The 23,775-nt window shown below is 52.2% G+C and overlaps 2 long non-coding RNA genes across 2 annotated transcripts; both read left to right on the top strand.

Annotated features, from left to right (window-relative positions):
• The first annotated feature begins 5,553 nt into the window (after positions 1 to 5,553).
• LOC138734463 (uncharacterized) lies at positions 5,554 to 6,929 on the top strand. The gene is made up of 2 exons (XR_011339582.1): positions 5,554 to 5,647; positions 6,693 to 6,929. It is a non-coding gene; the product is annotated as an uncharacterized lncRNA (long non-coding RNA).
• A 3,135-nt stretch (positions 6,930 to 10,064) lies between these two features.
• LOC138734462 (uncharacterized) lies at positions 10,065 to 13,617 on the top strand. The gene is made up of 3 exons (XR_011339581.1): positions 10,065 to 10,119; positions 11,916 to 12,031; positions 13,571 to 13,617. It is a non-coding gene; the product is annotated as an uncharacterized lncRNA (long non-coding RNA).
• Positions 13,618 to 23,775: the final 10,158 nt, after the last annotated feature.

The following is a 23,775-nucleotide window of genomic DNA, read 5'->3' as shown; positions in this document are numbered from 1 at the left end:
CCTCGTTGCCCTTGTCTGCCCCTCTTTGCCCTTCTCCGCCACTCTTTGACCTTGTCCCGTATTCGCCGCACTTGTCCGCCCCTCTTTGCTCTTGTCCCGTATTCTCCGCACTTCTCCTCCCCTCTTTGTCCTTGTCCGCACCTCTTTGCCCTTGTCTGCACCTCTTTGCCCTTGTCCGCCCCTCTTTGCACTTGTCCGCCCCTCTTTCCCTAGTCCGACCTTCTTTGCCCTTGTCCTCCCCTCTTTGCACTTGTCCGCCCCTCTTTGCCATTGTCCACCCCTCTTTGCCCTTGTCAACCCCTCTTTGCCCTTGTCCCGTATTCTCCGCACTTCTTTGCCCCTCTTTGCCCTTATCCCGTATTCTCCGCACTTCTTTGCCCCCCTTTGCCCTTATCCCGTATTCTACGCATTTCTAAACCACTCTTTGAACTTTTCCAGTATTCTCCGCACTTCTCCGCCCCTCTTTGCCCTTTTCCACCCCTCTTTGCCATTGTCCGAGCCTGTTTACCCTTATCCGCCCTTCTTTGCCCTTCTCCGCCCCTCTTTGCCCTTGTCCGGCACTCTTTGCCCTTGTCCGCCCCTCTTTGCCCTTATCTGCCTTTCTTTGCCCTTGTCCGACCCTCTTTGCCCTTGTTCGCACCTCTTTGCCCTTGTCCGGCCCTCTTTGCCCTTGTCCGCCCCTCTTTGATCTTGTCCGACCCTCTTTGCCCTTGTCCGCCCTTCTTTGCCCTTGTCCGCCCCTCTTTGCCCTTGTCCGCCCCTCTTTGCCATTCTCCGCTGGTCTTTGACCTTATCCCGTATTCTCCGCAATTCTCCGCCCCTCTTTGCCCTTGTCCCCTATTCTCCGCACTTCTCTGCCCGTCTTTGCCATTGTCCGCACTTTTTTTCCCCTTGTCCGCCCCTCTTTGCCCTTGTCCGCCACTCTTTCCCCTTGTCCGCCCCTCTTTGCACTTGTCCGCCCCTCTTTGCCTTTGTTCGCCCCTCTTTGCCCTTGTCCCGTATTCTCTGCACTTCTCCGACCCTCTTTGCCCTTGTCTGACCCTCTTTGCCCTTGTCCGACCCTCTTTACCCTTGTCCAAACCTCTTCGTCCTTGTCCGCCACTCTTTGCCCTAGTCCTCCCCTATTTGCGTTTGTCCGCCCCTCTTTGCCCTTGTTCGTCCCTCCTTGCCCTTGTCTGACCCTCTTTGCCCTTGTCCGCCCCTCTTTGCCCTTGTGCGTCCCTCTTTGCCCTTATCCGCCCCTCTTTGCCCTTTTGCGCCCCTTCTTTGCCCTTGTCCGCACCTCTTTGCCCTTGTCCGCACCTCTTTGCACTTGTCCCGTATTCTCCACACTTCTCCGAACCTCTTTGCCCTTCTCCGCCCCTCTTTGACCTTGTCCGCCCCTCTTTGCCCTTGTCCCGTATTCTCCGTCCCTCTTTTCACTTGTCCCCCCCACTTTGCCCTTGTCCGCCCCTCTTTGCCCTTGTCCACCCCATCTTGCCCTTGTCCCATGTTCTCTGCAATTCTCTGCCCCTCTTTGCCCTTGTCCGCTCCTCTTTCCCTTGTTCCGTTTTCTGCGCACTTCTCCGCCCCTCTTTTCCCTTCTCTGCCCCCTTTGCCCTTGTCAGCCCCTCTTTGACCTTGTCCGCCCCTCTTTGCCCTTGTCCGACCCTCTTTACACTTGTCCGCCCCTCTTTGCCCTTTTCCGCCCCTCTTTGCCCTTGTCCGCCCCTCTTAGCCCTTCTCCGACCCTCTTTGCCCTCGTCCCGTGTTCTCCGCCCCTCTTTGCCCTTTTCCGCCCCACTTTACAATTGTCCGCCCCACTTTGCCCTTGTCCGCCACTCTTTGCCCTTCTCCCGTATTCGCCGCACTTTTCCGCCCCTCTTTGCTCTTGTCCCGTATTCTCCGCACTTCTCCGCCCCTCTTTACACTTGTCCGTACCTCTTAGCCCTTGTCCGTACCTCTTAGCCCTTGTCCGCCCCTCTTTGCACTTGTCCGCCCCTCTTTCCCTTGTCCGTCCCTCTTTGCCCTCCTCCTGTATTCTCCACCCTTGTCCGCCCCTCTTTGACCTTGTCCGCGCCTCTTTGCACTTGTCCGCCCCTCTTTGCCATTCTCCGCCACTCTTTCCCCTTGTCCCATGTTCTCTGCACTTCTCCAACCCTCTTTGCCCTTGTCCGCCCCTCTTTTCCCTTGTCCCGTATTCGGCGCACTTCTCCGAACCTCTTTGCCCTTCTCCGCCCCTCTTTGACCTTGTCCGCCCGTCTTTACACTTGTCCTGTATTCTCCGCCCCTCTTTGCACTTGTCCGCCCCTCTTTGCCCTTGTGCGCCCCTTCTTTGCCCTTGTCCGCCCCTCTTTGCCCTTGTCCGCCCCTCTTTGCACTTGTCCCGTATTCTTCACACTTCTCCGAACCTCTTTGCCCTTCTCTGCCCCTCTTTGACCTTGTCCGCCCCTCTTTGCCCTTGTCCACACCTCTTTGCACTTGTCCTGTATTCTCCGCACTTCTCCAACCCTCTCTGCCCTTGTCCGCCCCTCTTTGCCCTTGTCCCGTATTCTCCGCAATTGTCCGCCCCTCTGTGTCCTTGTCCGCCCCTCTTTGCTCTTGTCCGCCCCTCTTTGCCCTTGTCCATCCCTCTTTGCCCTTGTCCGCCCCTCTTTCCTCTTGTCCGTCCCTCTTTGCCCTTGTCCGCCCTCTTTGCCTTTCTCCGCCCCTCTTTGCCTATGTCCGTCCGTCTTTTCCCTTGTCCGCACCTTTTTGCACTAGTCCACCCCTCTTTGCCCTTTGTCTGCCCGTCTTTGCCTTTGTCCGCCCCTCTTTGTCCTTCTCCGCCCTCTTGTCCCTTCTCCGCACCTCTTTGTCCTTGTCCAGTATTCTCCGCAATTCTCCACCCCTTCTTTGCCCTTGTCCGCCCCTCTTTGCCCTTGTCCGCCCCTCTATGCACCTGTCCGCCCCTGTTTGCACTTGTCCGCACCTCTTTCCTTTGTCCGACCCTCTTTGCTCTTGTCAGCCCCTCTTTGCCCTTTTCCGCCCCTGTTTGCCCTTGTCCGCCCCTCTTTGCCCTTGTCCGCCCCTCTTTGCCCTTGTCCGCCCCTCTTTGCCCTTCTCCACCCCTCTTTGCCCTTCTCTGCCCCTCTTTGCCCTTGTCCGACCCTCTTTGCCCTTGTCCAACCCTCTTTGCCTTTGTCCGACCCTCTTTGCACTTGTCCGACCCTCTTTGCCCTTGTCCCTTATTCTACGCACTTCTCCGCACCTCTTTGCCCTTGTCCGCCCCTCTTTGCCCTTGTCCCGTATTCTCCGCCCCTCTTTACCCTTGTCCACCCCTCTTTGCCCTTGTCCGCCCCTCTTTGCCCTTGTCCCGTATTTTCCGCAATTCTCCGTCCCTCTTTGCCCTTGTCCGCCCCTCTTTGCCCTTGTCTGCCCTTCTTTGCCCTTGTCCACCCCCTCTTTGTCCTTGTCCACCCCTTTGCACTTCTCCGCCCCTCTTTGCCTTTATCCACCCTTCTTTGCACTTGTCCGCCACTCTTTGCCCTTGTCCGCCCCTCCTTGCCCTTGTCCGCCCCTCTTTGCACATGGTACCTATTTTCCGCACTTCTCCGCCCCTCTTTGCCCTTGTCCCTTATTCTCCGCATTTCTCTGCCCCTGTTTGCCCTAGTGCGTAGAATAAGGGACAAGGGCAAAGAGGGTCGGACAAGTGCAAAGAGGGTCGGACAAAGGCAAAGAGGGTCGGACAAGGTCAAAGTGGTTCGGAGAAGGGCAAAGAGGGGCGGAGAAGTGCGGAGAACACGGGACAAGCACAAAGAGGTGTGGACAAGGGCAAAGATGTGCGGACAAGTGCAAAGAGGGGCGGAGAATACAGGACAAGTGTAAAGAGGGGCGGACAAGGTCAAAGAGGGGCGGAGAAGGGCAAAGAGGGGCGGAGAATGGCAAAGAGTTCCGGAGAAGTGTGGAGAATACGGGACAAGTGCAAAGAGGGTCGGACAAGTGCAAAGAGGGGCGCACAAGGGCAAAGAGTGGCGGACAAGTGCAAAGAGGGGCGTACAAGGGCAAAGAGGGGCAGACAAGGGCAAAGAGGGGCAGACAAGTGCAAAGATGGGGAGGAGAATTGCGGAGAATACGGGACAAAGGAAAAGAGGGGCGGACAATGGTAAAGAGGTGTGGACAAGGGCAAAGAGGGGCGGAGAAGTGCGCAGAATACGGGACAAGGGAAAAGAGGGGCGGACAAGGGCAAAGAGGGTTGGAGAAGTGCAGAGAACATGGGACAAGGGGAAAGAGTGGAGGACAATGGCAAAGAGGGGCGGACAAGGTCAAAGAGGGTCGGACAATGTCAAAGAGGGGCGGACTAGGGTGGAGAATACAGGACAAGGGCAAAGAGGGACGGACAAGGGAAAGAGGGGCGGACAAGTGCAAAGAGGGGCGGACAAGGGCTAAGAGGTGCGGACAAGGGCAAAGAGGGGCGGAGAAGTGCGGAGAATACGGGACAAGAGCAAAGAGGGGCGGACAAGTGCGGCGAATATGGGAGAAGGGCAAAGAGTGGCGGACAAGGGCAAAGTGGGGTGGACAATTGTAAAGTGGGGCGGAAAAGGGCAAAGAGGTGTGGAGAACACGGGACGAGGGCAAAGAGGGGCGGACCAGGTCAAAGAGTGGCAGAGACGGGCAAAGAGGGGCGGAGAATTGCAAAGAGGGGCAGACAAGTGCAAAGAGTGGCGGAAAAGGGCAAAGCGGGGCGGACAAGTGTAAAGAGGGTCGGACAAGGGCAAAGAGGGTCGGACAAGGGCAAAGAGGGGCGGACAAGGGCAAAGAGGGGCTGACAAGGGCAAAGGGGGCGGACAAGTGTAAAGAGGGTCGGACAAGGGCAAAGAGGGGCTGACAAGGGCAAAGGGGGCAGACAAGGGAAAAGAGGGGCGGAGAAGTGCGCAGAATACGGGACAAGGGCAAAGAGGAGCGGACAAGGGCAAAGAGGGGCAGAGAATTGCAGAGAACATGGGACAAGGGCAAAGGGGGGCGGACAAGTGCAAAGAGGTACGGAGAATACGGGACAAGGGCAAAGAGGGGCTGAGAAGGTCAAAGAGGGGCAGAGAAGGGCAAAGAGGTGCGGAGAATGACAAAGAGGGGCACACAAGGTCAAAGAGGGGCGGAAAAGGGCAAAGACGGGCGGACAAGTGCAAAGAGGTTCGCACAATGGGAAAGAGTTCCTCTGTTTGGAAAACTCGGTCGCTTGTCCTCCGTCCGGCTGCATCGGAGTGGCAGGAAGAGCTAGAGCAGCGTGGTGGGCTCGGGCCCGTCTGGCACAGCTCAGAGGATACCGGATGCTGGGATGTCGTGTGTGGTGGCAAGAGCTGCAGGGGTAGGAGGTGGTTCATTTCAAGCACGCTTACTTGGAGTACTTTGCTGTAACAGCTCCTTCCTTTTGCTCTTCCTGGTGGCTCGCTCCAGTGCCCGAGGCAGCGAGCACACTTACAGACAGGCGCCTCCTGCCTTCTTCGCACTGATGATCCCCCCCCACTGCCAGTTTCACCCTCGTCAAAACTGCAAGCGTTTGCTTCCTTTTGGCTTTGATTGCTGTTTTCACATGTTCACGAGGCAAATCCGGTGCCCGAATAAATACCGCAGCGTAGGAGTGAAGCCGGCGACCGGCCACTGACCGTGCCGAAGTCTCCCGACGTCTCAGGTAGTTGCTGGCATGGATGGGCTTGCATGTGATCATAGGAAGGAGATCTCATTGCTCTCCGCTCTCTTGACAGGCGGAGAGGAGTGGGAGCGGTTGCTTTTGTGTGGCTGCTCAGCCTCAAACCTACACTCGGTTCCGTTCTTGTTATGCTTGATGTGCGGGTGAGGGTGAGCTCCGTCTGAGGCACGGCACACGGGCAGTGTCGTGTGGTCTCCGTGGCCTCGCTTCGCATCCAGGCATCTCGTTCTTTGGAGGACAAACCAGGCTTTGTTCCTTCCTACCAATATCGCGTGCCTGAACTAAACCAAAATGCCTAAGCAGATCGCTGCCCCTCTCTGCCAGGCTGAGTCCCTCTCCTGCAGAGGCTTTGGTGACAGGTGCTTGCTGAACGGGAGCCGACGCGTGTGTCTGGAAGAGCTGCCTCGCCGTCGCACCTCTCACTTATACACGTGTGTTTCTCAGGCCTGTAGTCTGGGCCAAGCTTGAGTTGCGTGCGGTGACGTGGTTCCTGCCAGCCGGCGCGTTGCAGGTCTGACCCCGGCAAGAGAAGAGGCATGCTGGGGGGAGCCTTTTGTGCCTCTGGAGGAGGATAAATAGCAGGGTGCCCGGGCTGCTTTTCTACGCTGGGCTGTCATGCGGGTGTGATTTAGAACATCTTAGCGTAACGAGTTTACATGGGGTAAGGCTCGGTTTGGTTTCCTTTCTCTTTTTGACCAAGTTCGTCTACCAGAATAACTGTTAAAACGAATCACGTTCTCTATCGACTTCCCTGCAACTTGGTCCGGTGACACTGCTTTCTGTCTGGCGAGTCCTCCCATTCCTTGCGGTTTCCTTTTGGGGGGGATGAGTGAAACCCTTGGCCATTCTTTTGAAGGAGATTCTCTTCTCAGCTTGCTTTGGGTGGGCTGTAGAGCAGGGGCTGCGGGAGTCGGAAGGTCAGAGAAGGAAACGTGGGTGAAGGAGGAAAGCGTTTTTGTCCTGGGGCCGAGGGCCGCCTCGTCTCATTGCCCTGCTAACGATCCTTTCTGTGCGTTCCCTCCTGCAGGTCTCTCTCCTCTGTGCGGCGTAGGAAGTGGATTCCTCTCCTCCTGCGCACACCCAGCTGGAAGACGCGGCCTTGTCCAGACCCTCTGTCCCGGTCGCGCTGCCGCCACCTTTGCTGCGTGACTGGGAAGAGCGTGTCTGTCTCCAAGGATCCTTTGGCCTCTTCTGCCCAGGTGTGGGGAAGCCAGAGGAACCCCGTGTAAACCAGTGTTGTCCACATTAAAGCTTTTGATCGGTCGCCGACTGCCGTACGCGTTTTGCTTATTCAGTGTTGGAAATGAAGAAAGAAGGTGGTGGAGGCAGTTGGGGGCACGTGGCGATGGCGCTGCGAGCCACAGTCCGGCACGGGGAGTGCCGTGCTGCGCAGGCTCTGAGTTGGCAGCCGGCTGCACGCTGTACGGGGGGCCGATGGGCTCGGACAGGCTCGCTGGCGGCCGGGGGCACGTGCTGGATCACGATGGCGTGCGGATGTTCGGCAGGGAAGTGTTCTCGCTGTCGATGCATCTGCCGCTTCCAAAGTCCCCTCGTGTCGGACTGGAATTCCGTGTCCTTTCCTGCAGCGGGTCAGTTGTTCCTTTCCAGCCTGCCCGTATGGCACAGCCGCAGGGCCTCCCGTCGGAACGGCGTCCATTGTCCGGAGACGGCGTGCGGGAGTGGGGAAAGCCGCGGCCTTTCCCCTGGAGGTGCCACCTCTCCCTTTCAGCCGCCGCTCGGAGGTTTCCCGGCCGCAGAGGGCTCGGAGAGCGGCCCCTCGGCACGGAGAGCGGAGCCCGCGGTGCCCGTGAGCGCAGCCCTGCTCGCCGCGGGACCGGAGTGAAGGGGCGGCCCGGGGGAAGGCAGGCGCGGTCTGCGCTGCTGCGGAGCCCGGCAGCGGGGGAGGGTGTGCGGGCGGCGCCGCGGGAGCTGCTGCTCCGGGAGGTTCGGCGCCCGTCGGGATCAAACCCGCGACGGGAGAAAACGGTGAATACGGGAACAACGGCAAAAAGAGCAGCCCGGGGCCGTGTGGCGACTCAGTGCTGCTGTGCCGTGGCCGCGGACGGTACTGCAGCCCTGGGCATTGGGGGCGCCCAGGTGCCCGATCATTGACCATATAAGGGCAAACTGGGCCAAGTGCCATAAAAACGAAAATTGCCATAAAGGGGCAAATTGAGTACATGAGGGCGAACTTGGCCAACTGCTGTAAAAGAGCAAATTGACCATATAGGGGCAAATTGCCATAAGAGAGAAAATTGACCATGTAAGGGAAATCTGGGCCAATTGCCATAAAAGGTCAAATTACCATATAAGGGCAAATTGAGCACATAAGTGCAAACTGGCCAAATTAACAATAAGAGGGCAAATTATCCATCAAACGGGCACAGGACACGGCACGGGCAAAGCGGGATCCAGAGGCGACCGATCAGAGTGCGGAGACACAGCCAATTGGAACACAGAGCTGGCAAAGTGGGATTGAGAATCGACCAATCAGAGTGCAGAGGCCCAGCCAATCAGAAGGCAGCGCTGTCAAGGTGGGATCGAGAAGGGACCAATCAGACCGCGGAAGGCACAGCCCTGCGATGCCCAAGGCAATGAATGGGGGGTGCCAAGTGCTGCCGCGCCGTGGCCGCGGAACGGTACTGCAGCCCAGGGCTGAGGGGGACGGGACGGCCCACAGGGGTGGGGCGGGGCGCGGGGAGGGGAGCGGTGCAGAACGGAGAGGGACAACGTCCCGCGTCCCTCTTTGAAGCTCCCCGCCCCTGTCCACGGTGCACGAGTCCCCTCGGCTCGGCCCCGTGCGGCTCGCTCAGGCTGCGTTGGGTTCCGCTCGGTGCCTGCAGGCTGCCGTTGAAACGGCCCCGCGGGCTCCATGAGGTGCGCTGCCATGCTGTACGGCACGCATGCGCAGTGACTGCAAATGGGCGCCGCCATGTTGTACGGCACGCATGCGCAGTGACTGCTCATCGGCGCCGCCATGTTGTACGGCACGCATGCGCAGTGACTGCTCATGGGCGCCGCCATGTTGTACGGCACGCATGCGCAGTGACCGCTTATGGGCGCCGCCATGTTACATTGCACGCATGCGCAGTAAGTGCAAATGGACGCCGCCATGTTGCATGACACGCATGCGCAGTGACTGTAGATAGGCGCCGCCATGTTGTACACTACGCATGCGCATTGGCTACATTGTAGGTGTCGCCATGTTGTACGGTACGCATGCGCAGTTGTTACATTATAGGCACCACCACGTCGTATGGCACGCATGCGCAGTGGATCCTCCGCTCAGACACCGCCAGCCAATCAACGCCCGTAGAGCGGTTGTAGGGCGGGCCCTGCAGCGAGCGCTCCCATTGGCCGGAATCCCTGCGCTCGGGATGAATGGGGCGGGGACTCAGTGCTGCCGCGCCGTGGCCACGGAGCGGTACTGCAGCCCGGGGCGGGGGAACGGGACGGCCCACAGGGGCAGGCGAGCCGGGAGGGGCAGGGCAGGGAGAGAGGCAAAGAGCGGCTTGCAGCCACGCGGCGCCGTTCGGGACGGCTCGGCTCTGCTCTCCGCTGCCCTTCCACCCGCCGCCACTGAGGCCAACGGGGTGCAGGCTGGGGCTGGGAGAGGGACAGCGCCCCCAGGGCCCCCGTGTCCCCCCCAGGTCATGAACGGCTCGAACGGGGCCGGGCTCGGGTGAGTCAGAGGCGCCCGGAGAGGCGCGGGAGAGCGCTCTGTGGCCGGTGGTGCCGCTCCGGGCTCGCTGTCTGTGAGCCGCAGCCCTCCCGGGGCCAGCTCGGGCTCAGGGGCGGTCGGGGCCTTCGGGGCTGCGTCTGCGCTCGGCGTGCAGCCCCGCAGGGGAGATCCCCGCTCGGGAGTGGGAGGAGGGAGCGGGGGAAGGGAAGGAGGGGAGAGAGGGGGAAAGCAGGGGGGGAGTATGGGGCACAATGGGAGGAGAAGGGGGGAGAGAAGGAGGTGGGGAGGAGGGGAGGAGGGGAAGAGGGGAAGGAGCAGAAAGGGAGGTTTGGAAAGCACTTTTGTGTTGTCGGTCTAGAGAGAGCGGGGGGGGTGTCGCGTTTTTGGGGTGTCGTGCGCGGTGGCGAGAGCTGCAGGGGCAGGGGGGGTTCATTTCAACCACGGTTACTTGGAGTCTTTTGCCCTAACAGCTCGTTCCTTTTGCTTTGATACAGGATTATGGGGAGGAGGGGACTGAGTGCCCGTGGGTTGAAATCAGGGGAGCCCACAAGAAGGCTGATGTTGTGATGGAGTCTGTTACAGACCAGCCAGCCGAGAAGAAGCAGCTGATGAGCTCTTCTATAAACAACTGGGGATAGTCTCAAGATTGCTCCCTCTGGTCCTCATGGGAGACTTCAATCTTCCAGATATCTGCTGGAAGTACAATACAGCGGAGAGAAAGCAGTCTAGGAGGTTCCTGGAGTGCGTGGGAGACAACTTCCTCACACAGCTGGTGAGTGAACTGACAGGGGAAGGTGCCCTCGTGGACCTGCTGTTCATGAACAGAGAAGGCCTGTGGGGGATGTGGTAGGAGGACACCTGGGACAAAGCGATCACGAGATGATGGGGTTTTCAGTTCTAGGTGAGGTGAAGAGAGAGATTAGCACAACAGTCACATTAAACTTCCAGAGGGCAGACTTTCGACTCTTCAGGGGGCTGGGAGCTCTTCAAAAAGGAAATCCTAGCAGCTTAGCAGCAAGCCATCGCCATGCTCCAGAAAAGGAGCCGGCAGGGGAGAAAACCAGCTTGGTTGACTAGCGAGATAGTTGATAGGGAGACTTGAGAGACATCAAAAAAAAGAGGAGGGTCTGTGAGCTTTGGAAGAAGGGACAGGCATCTTGGGTGGACTACAGGGAGGAAGTGAGATCATGCAGAGGGAAAACGAGGGGGGCTTAGGCCCAACTAGAAATCAGATTGGCTAAGTCTGTGAAAGATAACAGAAAATCTTTCTATAAATACATTAACAATAAAAGGAGGACTAGGGAGAGTGTTCAGTTCCTATTGGGTGCAGAAGGGACAACAGTGACAGGGGACGAGGGCAAGGCTGAGGTACTTAATGCCTTCTTTGCCTCAGTCTTTAATAGTAAGGAAGGTTGTTCCCTCTGTGTACAAACCCAGGAATTAAAGGAGCAGAATGAGGCTCCCATGATCCAAGAGGAGGTGGTCAGAGCCTTGCTTGCCCAGCTATACACCACAGGTCTATGGGGCCAGATGGGATCCACCCAAGAGTATTAAAGGAGCCGTGGATGTGCTGGCCAAACCCCTTTCCATCATCTTCCAACAGTCCTGGCTGACTGGGGCAGTTCCACTGGACTGGAGGCTGATGTTGTGCCCATCTACAGGAAGGGTTGCAGGGAGGATCCAGGGAACTCCTGGCCTTGTCAGTCTGACCTCAGTGCTGGGAAAAGTCACGGAACAGGTGATCTTGAGTGCTATCATGAAGCACATGCAAGAAAACTGGGTGATCAGGCCCAGTCAACACGGGTTCATGAAAGGCAGGTCTTGCCAAACTAACCTGATCGCCTTCTATGACAAAGTGACTCGGCTGCTGGATGAGAGAAAGGCTGTGGATGGGGTCTTCCTGGACTTCAGTAAAGCCTTTGACACACTTTCTCACAGAATTCTGCTTGAGAAACTGTCACCTCTGGCCCAGAGAGGCGCACACTCTCCTGGGTGGAAAACTGGTTGGATGGCCAGGCCCAGAGAGTGGTGGGAAATAGAGTTAACTCCAGCTGGAGGCCAGAGACAAGTGGGGTTCCCCAGGGCTCAGTGCTGGGTCCAGCCCTGTTCAATGTCTTTATCAATGACCTGGATGAAGGGGTTGAGTGCACCTTTAGCAAGTTTGTGGATGACACTAAGCTGAGGTTGTTTAGCCTGGAGAAGAGGAGGCTGAGGGGAGACCTTATTGCTCTCTACAACTACCTGAAGGGAGATTGTGGAGAGGAGGGAGCTGGGCTCTTCTCCCAAGTGACAGGGGACAGGATGAGAGGGAATGGCCTCAAGCTCCACCAGGGGAAGTTCCGGCTGAACATCAGGATAAAATATTACACGGAAAGGGTCATTGGTCCCTGGCAGAGGCTGCCCAGGGCGGGGGTTGAGTCACCTTCCCTGCAGGTGTTTAAAGGACGGGTGGATGAGGTGCTGAGGGGCATCGTTTAGTGGTTGATGGGAATGGTTGGACTCAATGATCCAGTGGGTCCTTTCCAACCTATGGATTCTATGATTCTATGATTCTTTTTGCTTTGTCAGCAGAGACAATCTGACAGAAGTATTGATGATGAGAGAGCTCCTGTGGGATCCCGACGCCTCCTCAGGGAGAGAGGAAGAAGCGACGTGCTGGTGCCCTCCAAGCCAGCAGGATTTGGGTATGTGGCTTCCTCGGGACTCATTACTCTTTCTTAATCACTGTTGATCGTGTTGATGGCGCGAGCCGAAGCATTCTCCACTTTGGGTTAGCATGTGACAGCATCGCGTTTAGTGAACGCTGGATCAAGACAACAATACTAGGGTGGCAGGGGCTTCGCCAGCCGACCCTGTGCACGCCATGCAGCATGAACATGGCACACACATGCCAGGCCCACGCCCCACACATGCAATTCACCCCCCATGCACATCGTGCTGCCCCCATGCACACACCATGCATGTGCCAGGCTAGCGCCACAACCACCCCATGCACATGCTTCGAACATGCAAGTGGCATGCCACACACCAGCCAGGCACACGCCATGCACACACCTTGCACACACAAGCAGCATACCACATACCACACGCATGTATTGCACACGCAGGCAACATGCCACGCATGCCATGCATGTGTTGTGTACATGCCACACACTCCACACACAGGCCACTGCTTCCATGCACATTCCAGGCTCATGCCACAACAGTCAAGCACATGTCACGCACATGCCTTCCACATGCAGGCAACATGCCACGCATGCCACACTCTCCCTGTGTATGTTATGTACGGGCTGTGTACATACCATACACATGTCATGGACATGCTAGCACATACCATGAAGATGATATGCCAGCCACACTGCAAGCACGCTGCACACACACGAAGAGGGAAAGGAGGAGAAGGGGAGCTTTGGAAAGCGCTTTTATGTTGTTAGTGTAGAGAGTACCAGGAGGGAGGTCGCTTCTTTGATTCTCTTCTACAACCAGGCTTCTTTGCATTTAAAACCCTTCCGTGTCACAGGGTTTATAATGGTGCAACATCCGTTACGCTTGCTGCAGATCCTCTTGGTTCAGACGTTTCTCTGTTTCCAGTTACACAGAATACCTGTTTAGGCTTCTCATCTATTTTGAGGCTTAGCATCTTTTTAGACTTCTTTTTAGTGTTTGTGTTAAACTATGTCCCGTAACAGTGGTACGGAAGGGGAGTTGTTGCGTTTTTAACGGTAACTGTAGAGTTAAGGTACCTCAAGTACCTTGGGGAAATGCAGACGCACCTCTTAGAGGTCCCTCATCTTTGCAGAGCGCTGTGGAGCCTTCCCATCTCTCTCATACACGCGCAGCGGAAGAAGAGGAGGGCGCCCACGGGTGAAACGGAAGCCGTTGCCATTCAGGTGAGAGGAGAAACGTCCGTTTTGCAGCTCTGAGTGAGGGTGACGTTTGTGATGCTGACTCCTGGTTCAGGAAGCAGCTTCTGCCTCCTCCGTTTGTTTCTCTGTGGATGAGGGCTCGGTGTATTGGCCCGGCTTCTGTGCCAGTGGCGTGGTCCTGTCGTTGACCACATCGTTGTTCATCGTGCGTGGGGGTGGGGGGCTTTTTCTGTTTTCTTACTTAAGCTCCGATTGTCACCTGTAACTGGACAAATGACTCTGTTAGCATCGTGATGGTATTCCGAGGTGGCGTTAAAAATTCTTTAACGTATCGTGCACGTCTCTCTCTCCTCACAGCCCAAAAAGCCAGTCTGGAGAATGTCCTTACTGCAGAAAACCTGGCAAAAGTCTCGCAGAACTTCCCTGCTTTTTCAAAGCCCGATATTTTTCCACCTTCCATCCCGTCGTGAGGAGTAACGGTGAGTGAGCTGGCACGGCACGGGGGGAGGAGGAAGATGAACTTTATCTGCTCTCCGCTGGCTAAACGAAAGGGCTGTGGGACCATCTTCATGGCATTGTTGCCGAGCGAGGCCTCGTGTTGTTGCCCTTTAGCGTTCCTTTGCACGTGTGTACGTGTGCGCTTACGCACGAGTTGATGTTGCGTCACGGCTGTTGGGTGAAAGCCCCGGGGAAGGCGATGGCCGAGCAGAATGTGCGCAGGCCGTCCGACGCTGTTCAGAAGGCGGTTGGATCCCTGACGAGCCTGCAGAGGCACCTCAGTGCCCCGCAAGGGTGGAACGTTCATGTTCACTTGGCGTGGAGACGAATGGTGGTGTAACTAAGCGGGTAGCTTCGCTGTTGGTATCTGCAGCTGGAAGCTGTTGTGGGGTCGTCCCGTGGGTCTGAATTTTTCCAGTGCGGAGGCCGTGTGCTGAGACCGCCGATCTGCTTGCTAAGCCAGAGGGTCCAGCTCTAGGGGTGGAAAGGTGACGCGGTGTTGGCCGTCCTCGCCACACGAGAGCCGGCAGCACCAGGGGCCTCCTTAGCATGAGGGTGTCTGCAGCTGAAGTGGCTTCTTTTGCCTCTCTCTGCTCGAATTGGGCAGATCTCATCCTTCAAGCGAACGCAGAAGGCTCCGTATGCTCCCAGGTCCCGTAGAAAGGGAAGTTTGGGGATTCCCTGACTGCAGTAACCCCTGCTGCTGCCTGTGGATTGTTGTGCCAAAGACACCCTTCGTGCAGGGAGGGGGCACATGGGAGATGGGTGACGCGCTTACGTAAAGAGTGTCCTGCGGGCGGTGTGTCTCCTCGGAGCTGTGTGAAAGCCGACCTCCGCTTTCTCTTCCCCTCTAGAGCAGGCAGAGGATGGGCTGCAAGGCTGAGAAAACCAGAGCGAGGCAAGCGGACAGCTAGATTCAAAGTGGGGAGAAACACTGATGCCTGGTTAACAAAGGAGTTTCCACTGCTGAAACGGATGAGAACAGACGTCGCGAGCGTCCTTCTGTTGGGGGCCAGCAAGGGAACCGCTTCTCTGGGGAGAACTTGCACACGGCCGGGGGGTTCTGTCATGGGAGGTGACTGAAATCTGATTCCCGATCCTGGTTTTGTGAAGGAGAAGAAAGGGCCGTGAGACCTGAAGGCAGGGCTCTGCTTCGAGGCAAAGGTGAGTGCCCCATGCACACGCCATACGCATTCTAGGCTCATGCTATGCTCACCCTATGCATACGCCATGCACAAGCCTTGCGTACGCCACTGCGCCCATGCACACGCTGTGCACATGCCAGGCTCATGCCACAACCACCCCATCCACATGACACACACATGCCTTGCACACACAAGCAACATGTCACTCACACCACACATACCATGTGCTTGTTATGTTTATGCCTCGTACATGCTTACACGCACCACAGACACAGCAGCACGCTGCCCTCCCGCGGGCTGCGGCCAATGGGATGCAGGCTGGGACTGGGAGAGGGACAGCGCCCCGTGTCCCTCCCGTCCCCCTGAAACCCTCCTGTCCCTGCCCAGGGTGCCGCATGGGGCCGGGGGGAGTGCGGGGATACACAGCCTTTCCTCTTATGTCTGCTGTCTTTTTTAGTTTCTCTAAGACAGCTTTATTGGACTTGAGTTTTAGCCTCATGATTACGCATAAGACGTGGCTGAATGTGACGGGAAGACTGCTGGGAAAATGGCAAGAAGAGGATTGACAAGAAACAGTGGAACACGCCCTTTAGAGTTTCCTGCTCATCCTGCTGCTGAGAAATGGGAGTGTCCCTGAATTTGCTACTGCATGAGACAGACTGAAGAAGTTTAATAGAAGTTCAGTTCTATCTAAATGGCAGATGGGACTGTGCTTATGTAAAGCATATTGTGTGTAACTGTAACCAATACGCTTCCAGGCACTGTATCTCAGCAGCCAGAACAGGGAAGGAATCTTTTAATCTGTACATTTTTTTAACAATGATAATTGATGTTTGGTGGCTTAATAACATCTATAATTTTATATAATTTCAATCAAGCCTGGCTGTCATACATTGAACTTCCAGTAAACCACCAACATTTTATACTTAGGAGTAATTTCTTATTACCCATCCTAAGTGGGATGCTATAGTTTTGCTGTTAAAAGGGTGGGTCTTGTTCAAAAACCTCTGAAGGTCCTAGTTGGGTTGGTTAAGTCTGTGCCACACCTGTGGTCAGCAATTAGGTACAGGTGAAGAGTTTGCCCCTTAAAAGGCCTCTTGATTTAGAGCTGGCTCTCCCCTGCAGCTAGAGCATTCAGTGAAGGAAGGGGCTACAGAAGCCTGACTTTCTTCCTTTCTTTGCTGGGTTTTGAACAGTTGAGTGGTTTTCTTCGTGGTGCATTTGAGCCTACAGTCATCGTTTCTTCTGTGAGTTTCAGGTAATGCTTTTGCTTGTGGATTTGCTTTTTAGTCTTAGAGTAAAACTGGTTTGCCATGTGGTAGCTTCGGAGAAATGTCACCACAAATGTTTGTAGTCAATGTCATCTTTCTTTGTTCTTGTTTTATTAGTAGAAGTAGGGATTATTTTTTTTTAGCTTTTTTTTTTTTTTTAATCTATTGGGGCCCTAAGGATTTAGGCTCAGCCTAAATAAGATTTCCAGATTTCCAGTGTAGTTTTAGTGATAGCTGTTACTGTTTTTCCCAGAGGTGGTTTGTTTAATTTGGGGTTTGTGTCGTAAGCAGTTGAAAATTATGTTTGCCCAGAACGTTTTGACGAAATGCCCAAGAAAAGTGTTAGCTTGCCTCTTCCTAGCCAAGCTGGGTTTTTTTTTCATATTTTATGTATTTTATTTCAGACTGTAATGCCGAACAAAACTGCTACAATTTTACTGTAAATAGAGCTCAGCCCTAACTCGGTCTCTGCCGTTTCTAGAAGTTGTTCCAAAACCATCACGTGGCTTGGCACAGTTAAATACAATCGGCAGTCTCTGCTCCGTAAAGGTACTTAATGGAGTCACTGTGCAGGGTGAACTGGTTTTCACGTTGGGATGCAGTGAGGTTTATGCGAGTTAGCGCAGAGGGCACTGCCAGCCCTGCCCGCGTTGTGTCTCTCTCAGCTGGAGTTGCTGTGTGTTGCTTGGACAATGCCCTTGGTTTGGTTCTGGCTTCTGCAGTACATCCTCACATAGAATTTCACACAGTGAGTAACCGAAACAATTGTATAACTGGAGGGAAAGGATAATGCAAGCACCTTCCCATGGAGCTAGGGAACTCCCTCTGTTAAACAGGCTCTGTTTTCCTCCCCCCCATAGCGGGGAGGCCTTGCTGCCGTGCCTGACTCCTTTATTGATGTGAGGCCAGAGATTATCATGAGATCAGAAAGTGACTGTCTGCAGAAGCAAGAATGATAATTAGGACCCGATATTGATCATCTGCCCATGTCTTGTGTCTTTAGTCACTGAGGAAATGCCAATCCAAAAATTCCTACTTGCCAGTCCATAGGAAGAAGAATATTTTCTCCGTAATGATGACAAATTGTGAAGTCTGGAGTTCAGTGGCTGTATTAATATCAAGTGCATCTTTTTTTCTTCATTGAATTTGAAGGCAAAGCTTCTGGAATCCATACAAACAGTTGGGAGGGGAAGGAGCCCTCTGTCTGACCAAATATATGCATCTGCTTGATCTAGGTGTGTTTCAAACTCCTTTTCCACCCAAAGTGCATAAAGGCTCTGTGCATTTCATAACATTTCTCAATATCCCTTTTATGGGTACAGCTTTTTACTGTTTGATTATTCATCAGTTTGGCTTAAATTGCAGGCATTAAAGGGCTTAAGCCAGAAGCTTCTGGAAGCTTAGTGTAGGGCATCCCCTAGTCCTGTAAGTGCAGTGCAACTTAAAGTAATAGTTATCTGAGTGATGAATGCTGTACAAGGCAGTTATTCTGATGGTGCTTCCCCGTCCCTGGAATGCCATCCGCTTCTGGCTTAGGTAAGCAAAGCCCCAACCGTGACTTGCTTTTGTCTTTCTCACTAAGTGCTGTCTTGAAAACGAATCAAAAAAATAATCTTGAGGGGAAAAACCATCTACTGCTATTGATGTTGTTTATGAAATGCTTATGATGCTGAAAAGGCAGCACACGTGAGCGTTAGGCATACCTGAATACTCTAAGCAGTCACTACAGAAGCTTAAAATACTTGAATGTATAAAAGTAGTAGGAGCCACTGGGAAATGTCTATTTTTTAACTGTGTATTTAGATTTGTGAAACTTGTTTTATGGATTTAATGATTCTGTACAGTTCAGTAGATCTTACTCTTATAATGACTTTTGAATGGTGCAAGGTATAGCCCATGTGATTTAAAGAAAGAAGAGGGGAGGGAGAATACATCCACAAAACCCCTAGCACTGAAACATGAACCCATTAAAACTATTTTTGTGAATTAGTCCTTTCTGCAGTGCTTTCTGCGACGGTACTTCTCTAAGGAATGTAATTAATATTATTCCACAGAGAATTAAAGGTCCATCTGATTATTTCTGACCTGATGAACTGTTTTCTGAAGCAATGCTCGCTCAGGGGTCGAGGTTCACAACTTGCAATACGTTAGTAACTCCAGTGGAAAGACAGACTTTATGGTTGTGCACTTCTAGCTGTATAGCATGTTTTATAAACAAAATACTTGCAAATACTGTGGCCTTAACTCTAGTGTGACTAAGTGCAGTGAAGAATATGACTTTGCAATTTCAGTCATGGTATTTCTTGTTTAAAAAACCCAATTATGTCACCATAAAATAAATATTTTCTGTCTGTATTTTCAATGTCTTTTTACTTTTTACTTTATACTCTAACTTACTTCAACATACACAGAAAAAAAACACTTAAGCACTTAGGAAAAGCAAATAAAAATCTTATTTCAAAAGAAAGTCTCAACTGACTTGCAAACTTCAAAGTTCATTACTGTTTTTTTCTCATCATTACTGACATAATGAAAATAAAATAATTGAATTCATATCATAGAATCATTTGGTTGGAAAAAAACCTTTGAGATCAGAGTCCAAATGTACCCATCCACCACTAAACCATATCTCTCAGCACCTCATTTTCCCTGAGTGACTTCTTCTGGTGCCTGATAACCCTTTCCGTGAAAGAAGTTTTCCCGATATCTAATCGGAAACTCCCCTGGTGCGACTCGAGGCCATTTCCTCCTGTCCTGTCTCTAGGTACATCTGCCTTGCTCCAACCTCCTTTCAGGGAACTGCAGAGCAGGATGAGGTCTCCCCTCAGCCCTCTTTTCTCTAAGCTAAAGAAGTTCCGTTAGCCACCTCTCCTAAGACGGGTTCTCCAGCCCCTTCACCAGCCTCATTGCCCTGCTCTGGACACGCTCCAGCTCCTCAATGCCTGTCTTGTAGCGAGAGGGCCAACACTGACTCTAAGCCCAAGCGTGCCCAAGAAGGCCAATGGCTTCCTGACCTCTATCAGAAACTGCTTGACCAGCTGGACCAGGGAAGCGATTATGCCCCTCTACTCAGCACTGGTGAGGTTGCACCTCAAACACTTCGTTCAGTTTTGGGGCCCAGGAGGGCTGAAGAACCTTAAACAGGAACCATATGATACAAAAACTTAATGTGTAACTTCTATTTTTCTTTAAAAACTTCTGCAGGCTCTATAAATTACAGAGCGCCTTCTCACTACTACTTAGCAATTCAGAGGTGTGGACGTAGTAAGATGTATGAGGTAGGAGCTCATCAGTGACACTGAGATCGGGGGCAGCCTGGACTGTGGTGATAGCTCATTGGTGCAGTTCAAAGTGCTGAGGGTTATGGGGCAGGTAATGAGTATAGTCAGGACCCTAAATTTTGGGAAAGCAAACTACCAGCCCTTCAAGGAGTTAGTCAGTAGGACCCCCTGAGATACTGCCCTCAGGAACAAGAAAGAAGAACAGAGCTGGCAAATATTTAAGGATGCTTTCCATAAAGTGCAAGAGTGCTCGTTCCACATTGTAGGAAATTGGGCAGGGAAGGGAAGAGACCAGCATCACTGGGTTGGGACCTGCTGGTCAAACTGAAGAACAAGAGGCAACTGCACTGGCAGTGCAAGCAGGATCGGGGAACTTGGGAAGAGTAGAGGGTTGCTGCCCGTTTGTGTGGGGATGGGGTCAGGAAGGACAAGGCACAGCCGGAGCAGAACGTGGCAAGGGAAGGGGTTCTACAGGTATATCAACCAGAAAAGGAAGGTTAAAAGAAGCATAACCCCCCGACTGATGGATGAAAATTGTGACTTCATATCAAAAGATGAGGAGAAGGCTGAGGTACTCAACAACTACCCCTCCCACTGTAGGGGATGATGAGATTTGTGACCACCTGAGGAACCTGAACATATCTAAGTCTATGGGACCTGACGAGATGCATCTATATTTAAGATATTGGGCCAGCAGACCCACAACAGTTGTCATCTGTGTAGCTCTGCTATAGTTAATGAAGCTTTCCTGAGATGGCTGACATGTCAATATGTGTGTGCATCTGAGCTGGTATGATGTTTCACTCCTTCCCCAAGTGCAGCTCACGTTCTTCCCTGTCTGCTTGGTTAAGGCTAAAAATGTTTTAATAATTGTAAGTTGCAACATGGTTGGGTGTTTTAGGTTCATGAAATAATTACTATACCTTGAGATAAATGAGCTCAAATGCCAAAGGTCAAGGAGTCCATTATCCCAGGATAAAGGTATTACCATATTTAAGAGAACACTGGTAGTTTTTTTCCAAAAGATTATACTTGTGCTCGCCATCTTCCTCTGTTAGCTACTAAAACTTTTCTACTCTGCGTGTGGACAGGTTTTAAAAAACTGCTTATCCATATTTCTTCAAATATGGCTTTACCTATGTTCACCTTGTCTTTCTGCTTTGTCAGTTCAGCTAATATATATACTTATTTCCTTACCTTTAAATCCTTTTTTTCACGGAGTAAAAAAAAATGCCATTTCTTCACTTTGAGAACTTAAATTCAATGAAGATTTCAATTGCTTTTGTATCTCAAGAAAGATAATTTCCATATGCTCGCAATATGGGTAGGATGCCCCCTTATTTGTTAGCTTTGACAGATTGACCGCTTGTATGAAGCTTTAGTGCAACTGTTCGGACTTAGACTAACTTCTGGATGCTTTTCAGGTAATGTGATTTTTATTCCTTGGGAATATAGCAGAGTTAACTGAAAGAAGTGACTCAATAGCTTAGCAGAAGAGAAAATAAAAAGCCTTATCTTGCTGTAAGCTGTAAGCAGCCTCTGACAGCAGAGGAAAACTTTTTCTGCAATAGCTAAGTAACTAATTGGGCAATAACATAGTCTCTCAAATACACACAGAGAAATGTTTTCTTCAGTCAATTCATGCCAAAAGATTTTTCTTTCGAAGCTTATGATTTTGATCTAAGCAAAAAGATTTGGATCTAAACAAAAAGATGAACAAAACCCCTCCAGCTGCTCTGAATTCTCTTGTAATGGTAGATATCCTGCCTAGAAATCCACTCTCGAGCCTTGCAGTATATGGCACTTGGTTTCCCATCAGTCTCAAAGTTTTCTGAAATCTCTAGAACATTTCAGGCAGCTGCTGTAGGCCTGGAGCAGTGAAGGTAATCATACAGCTTGCAGTTTTCAATTCCTTCTTAGTCTGTTTTCCCAGCAGGAAAGATCTCATTGGCTGCTCTTTTTCTTCTCTTTTTTTTTTTTTTTTTTTTTCCCTTTAGCTGTTAACTGATGCACTACTTGAACAATCTTTTGCTGCTCGTAGCCCTAAAATGTGGATGTATTATTGAATTATTTGTATGTGGCATCAAGATTCAGTCTGCACTCTAAAATAAATAATCTATTTTGTTAGTATGGTATTAAGTCCACGTACTGAGGGACCCGTACTTTTCCACTTGGCCAATTGCAAATAGCTGTAGCGTTAGACCAGTCCTCGGTACTGGTACTTTGGTTCTTGGCCCAAAGACCTATCAGTTGCAATTCTGGAGCTCAACTGATTCTGGAACGGGTCCTAGTAACTTGGATGCAAGGACCCAGTCTGTGAAGCCACGTGGATTCAGCAGCAGTACGTGTGACTGTACCAGTCGACTACTGGAGCCATTTTGTTTACTACTACAGATGTCAACTAGTGAAGGTTTACTCCAAGTTGGGGCTAAAGCCCATTTCTTTCTCACTCTTAGCAGAGACAACTTCAGCTCCGTCTCCGTTGCTAGACTTCAGAAATCACCTAATCATTAGATTCACAGCCAAGCAGTTGCATGAAGGGGGAAGTTCAGGCAACATATTAGTAATATTGGGGTAAGAATTCCTCCAGATTGCTGGGAGATGATACAAAGAGGTTTGGCAAGCACCTCCGCCAGCTCTCATTACCCTTGGGCTGAATCCTAAAGACTGAGGCAAAGGTGGTCTTAAGCACCTTACCCATCCTCATCTTTGGTCACTATTTTTACCCTTGCATCCGGTGAAGGATGGAGATTCTCTTTGGTTCCTTCCTTCATTATCAATATATTTTAAGGATTTTTTATTTTCATTCAGAGAATGGGCCAATCTGAATTCTAATTGGTCTTTAATCCTTCAGATTCTTTTCTCTACACGATCCCACTTTGTCTTTGTAGTCCTCAGGAGTTACCTGCCCCTTCTACCAGAGTTTGTATATTTTTCTCTTTTTTTTTCCCTGATTTCCAGCCAGAGCTCTTTACTCAGCCAGGCCTACGATTAATACAGCATGTGGGGGGACACCTGCACAGAGAGCACAAAAATAGGAGTAGAGACACAAAGAAAGAGCACAGACACCCATGAAACAAGGCCAGAGACAACAAAAATGGGCACAGAAATGCCAAAAACAAGTCTGGAGACCCAAACCCCAAACTTAAGACCCCCCAAAATGGGCTCAGAGATCCAAAAAACAAGTCCCCCAAATAGGCACAGACTCAAACAATGGGCACAGAGACTCCCAAGAGAAGCCTCAGGATCCCAAAAATGGGACCACAGCCCCTCCAAATGCACAAAGATGTTGACAGGAGCATGGAATCAAAATGCAGAGATCAATGTGATCAGTGAATGTTCACTTTATTGAGCTTAGCTGTTTCTTTATAAACCTTTTTCGGTTACATAACTGGGTGCCCAGCCCCTTCACTAGCTTTGTTCAGTTCTGGGCCCCTCACCACAAGAAGGATGTTGAGGCTCTGGAGCGAGTCCAGAGAAGAGCAACGAAGCTGGTGAGGGGGCTGGAGAACAGGCCTTATGAGGAACGGCTGAGAGAGCTGGGGGTGTTTAGCCTGGAGAAGAGGAGGCTGAGGGGAGACCTCATTGCTCTCTACAACTACCTGAAAGGATGTTGTAGAGAGGAGGGTGCTGGCCTCTTCTCCCAAGTGACAGGGGACAGGACAAGAGGGAAAGGCCTCAAGCTCCGCCAGGGGAGGTTTAGGCTGGACATTAGGAAAAAATTTTTCACAGAAAGGGTCATTGGGCACTGGAACAGGCTGCCCAGGGAGGTGGTTGATTCACCTTCCCTGGAGGGGTTTAAGGCACGGGTGGACAAGGTGCTAAGGGGCATGGTTTAGTGTTTGATAGGAATGGTTGGACTCGATGATCCGGTGGGTCTCTTCCAACCTGGTTATTCTATGATTCTATGGTTCCATGACTTTCCCTGGCACTGAGGTCAGACTGACAGGCCTGTAGTTCCCTGGGTCCTCCCTGCGACCCTTCTTGTAGATGGGCACAACATCAGCCAGCCTCCAGTCCAGTGGGACTTCCCCAGTCTTCCAGGACTGTTGGAAGATTATGGAAAGGCTTTGGCCAGCACATCTGCCAGCTCTTTCAATATCCTTGGGTGGATCCCATCCGGCCGCAGAGACTTGTGGGTGTCTAGTCGGGCTAGCAAGGCTCTGACCACCTCCTCTTGGATCACGGGAGCCTCATTATGCTCCTCTAGCTCCTGGGTTTGTACACAGATGGAACGACCCTCCTTACAACTAAAGACTGAGGCAAAGAAGGCACTAAGTACCTCAGCCTTTTCCTCATCCCCTGTCACTGTTGTTCCTTCTGCATCCAATAGGGACTGTATGGTCTCCCTAGTCCTCCTTTTATTA

The sequence above is a fragment of the Phaenicophaeus curvirostris genome, unplaced genomic scaffold (assembly GCF_032191515.1).
Source record: "Phaenicophaeus curvirostris isolate KB17595 unplaced genomic scaffold, BPBGC_Pcur_1.0 scaffold_83, whole genome shotgun sequence".
NCBI lineage: Eukaryota > Metazoa > Chordata > Aves > Cuculiformes > Cuculidae > Phaenicophaeus > Phaenicophaeus curvirostris.
This window is presented reverse-complemented; position numbering and strand designations above follow the sequence as displayed.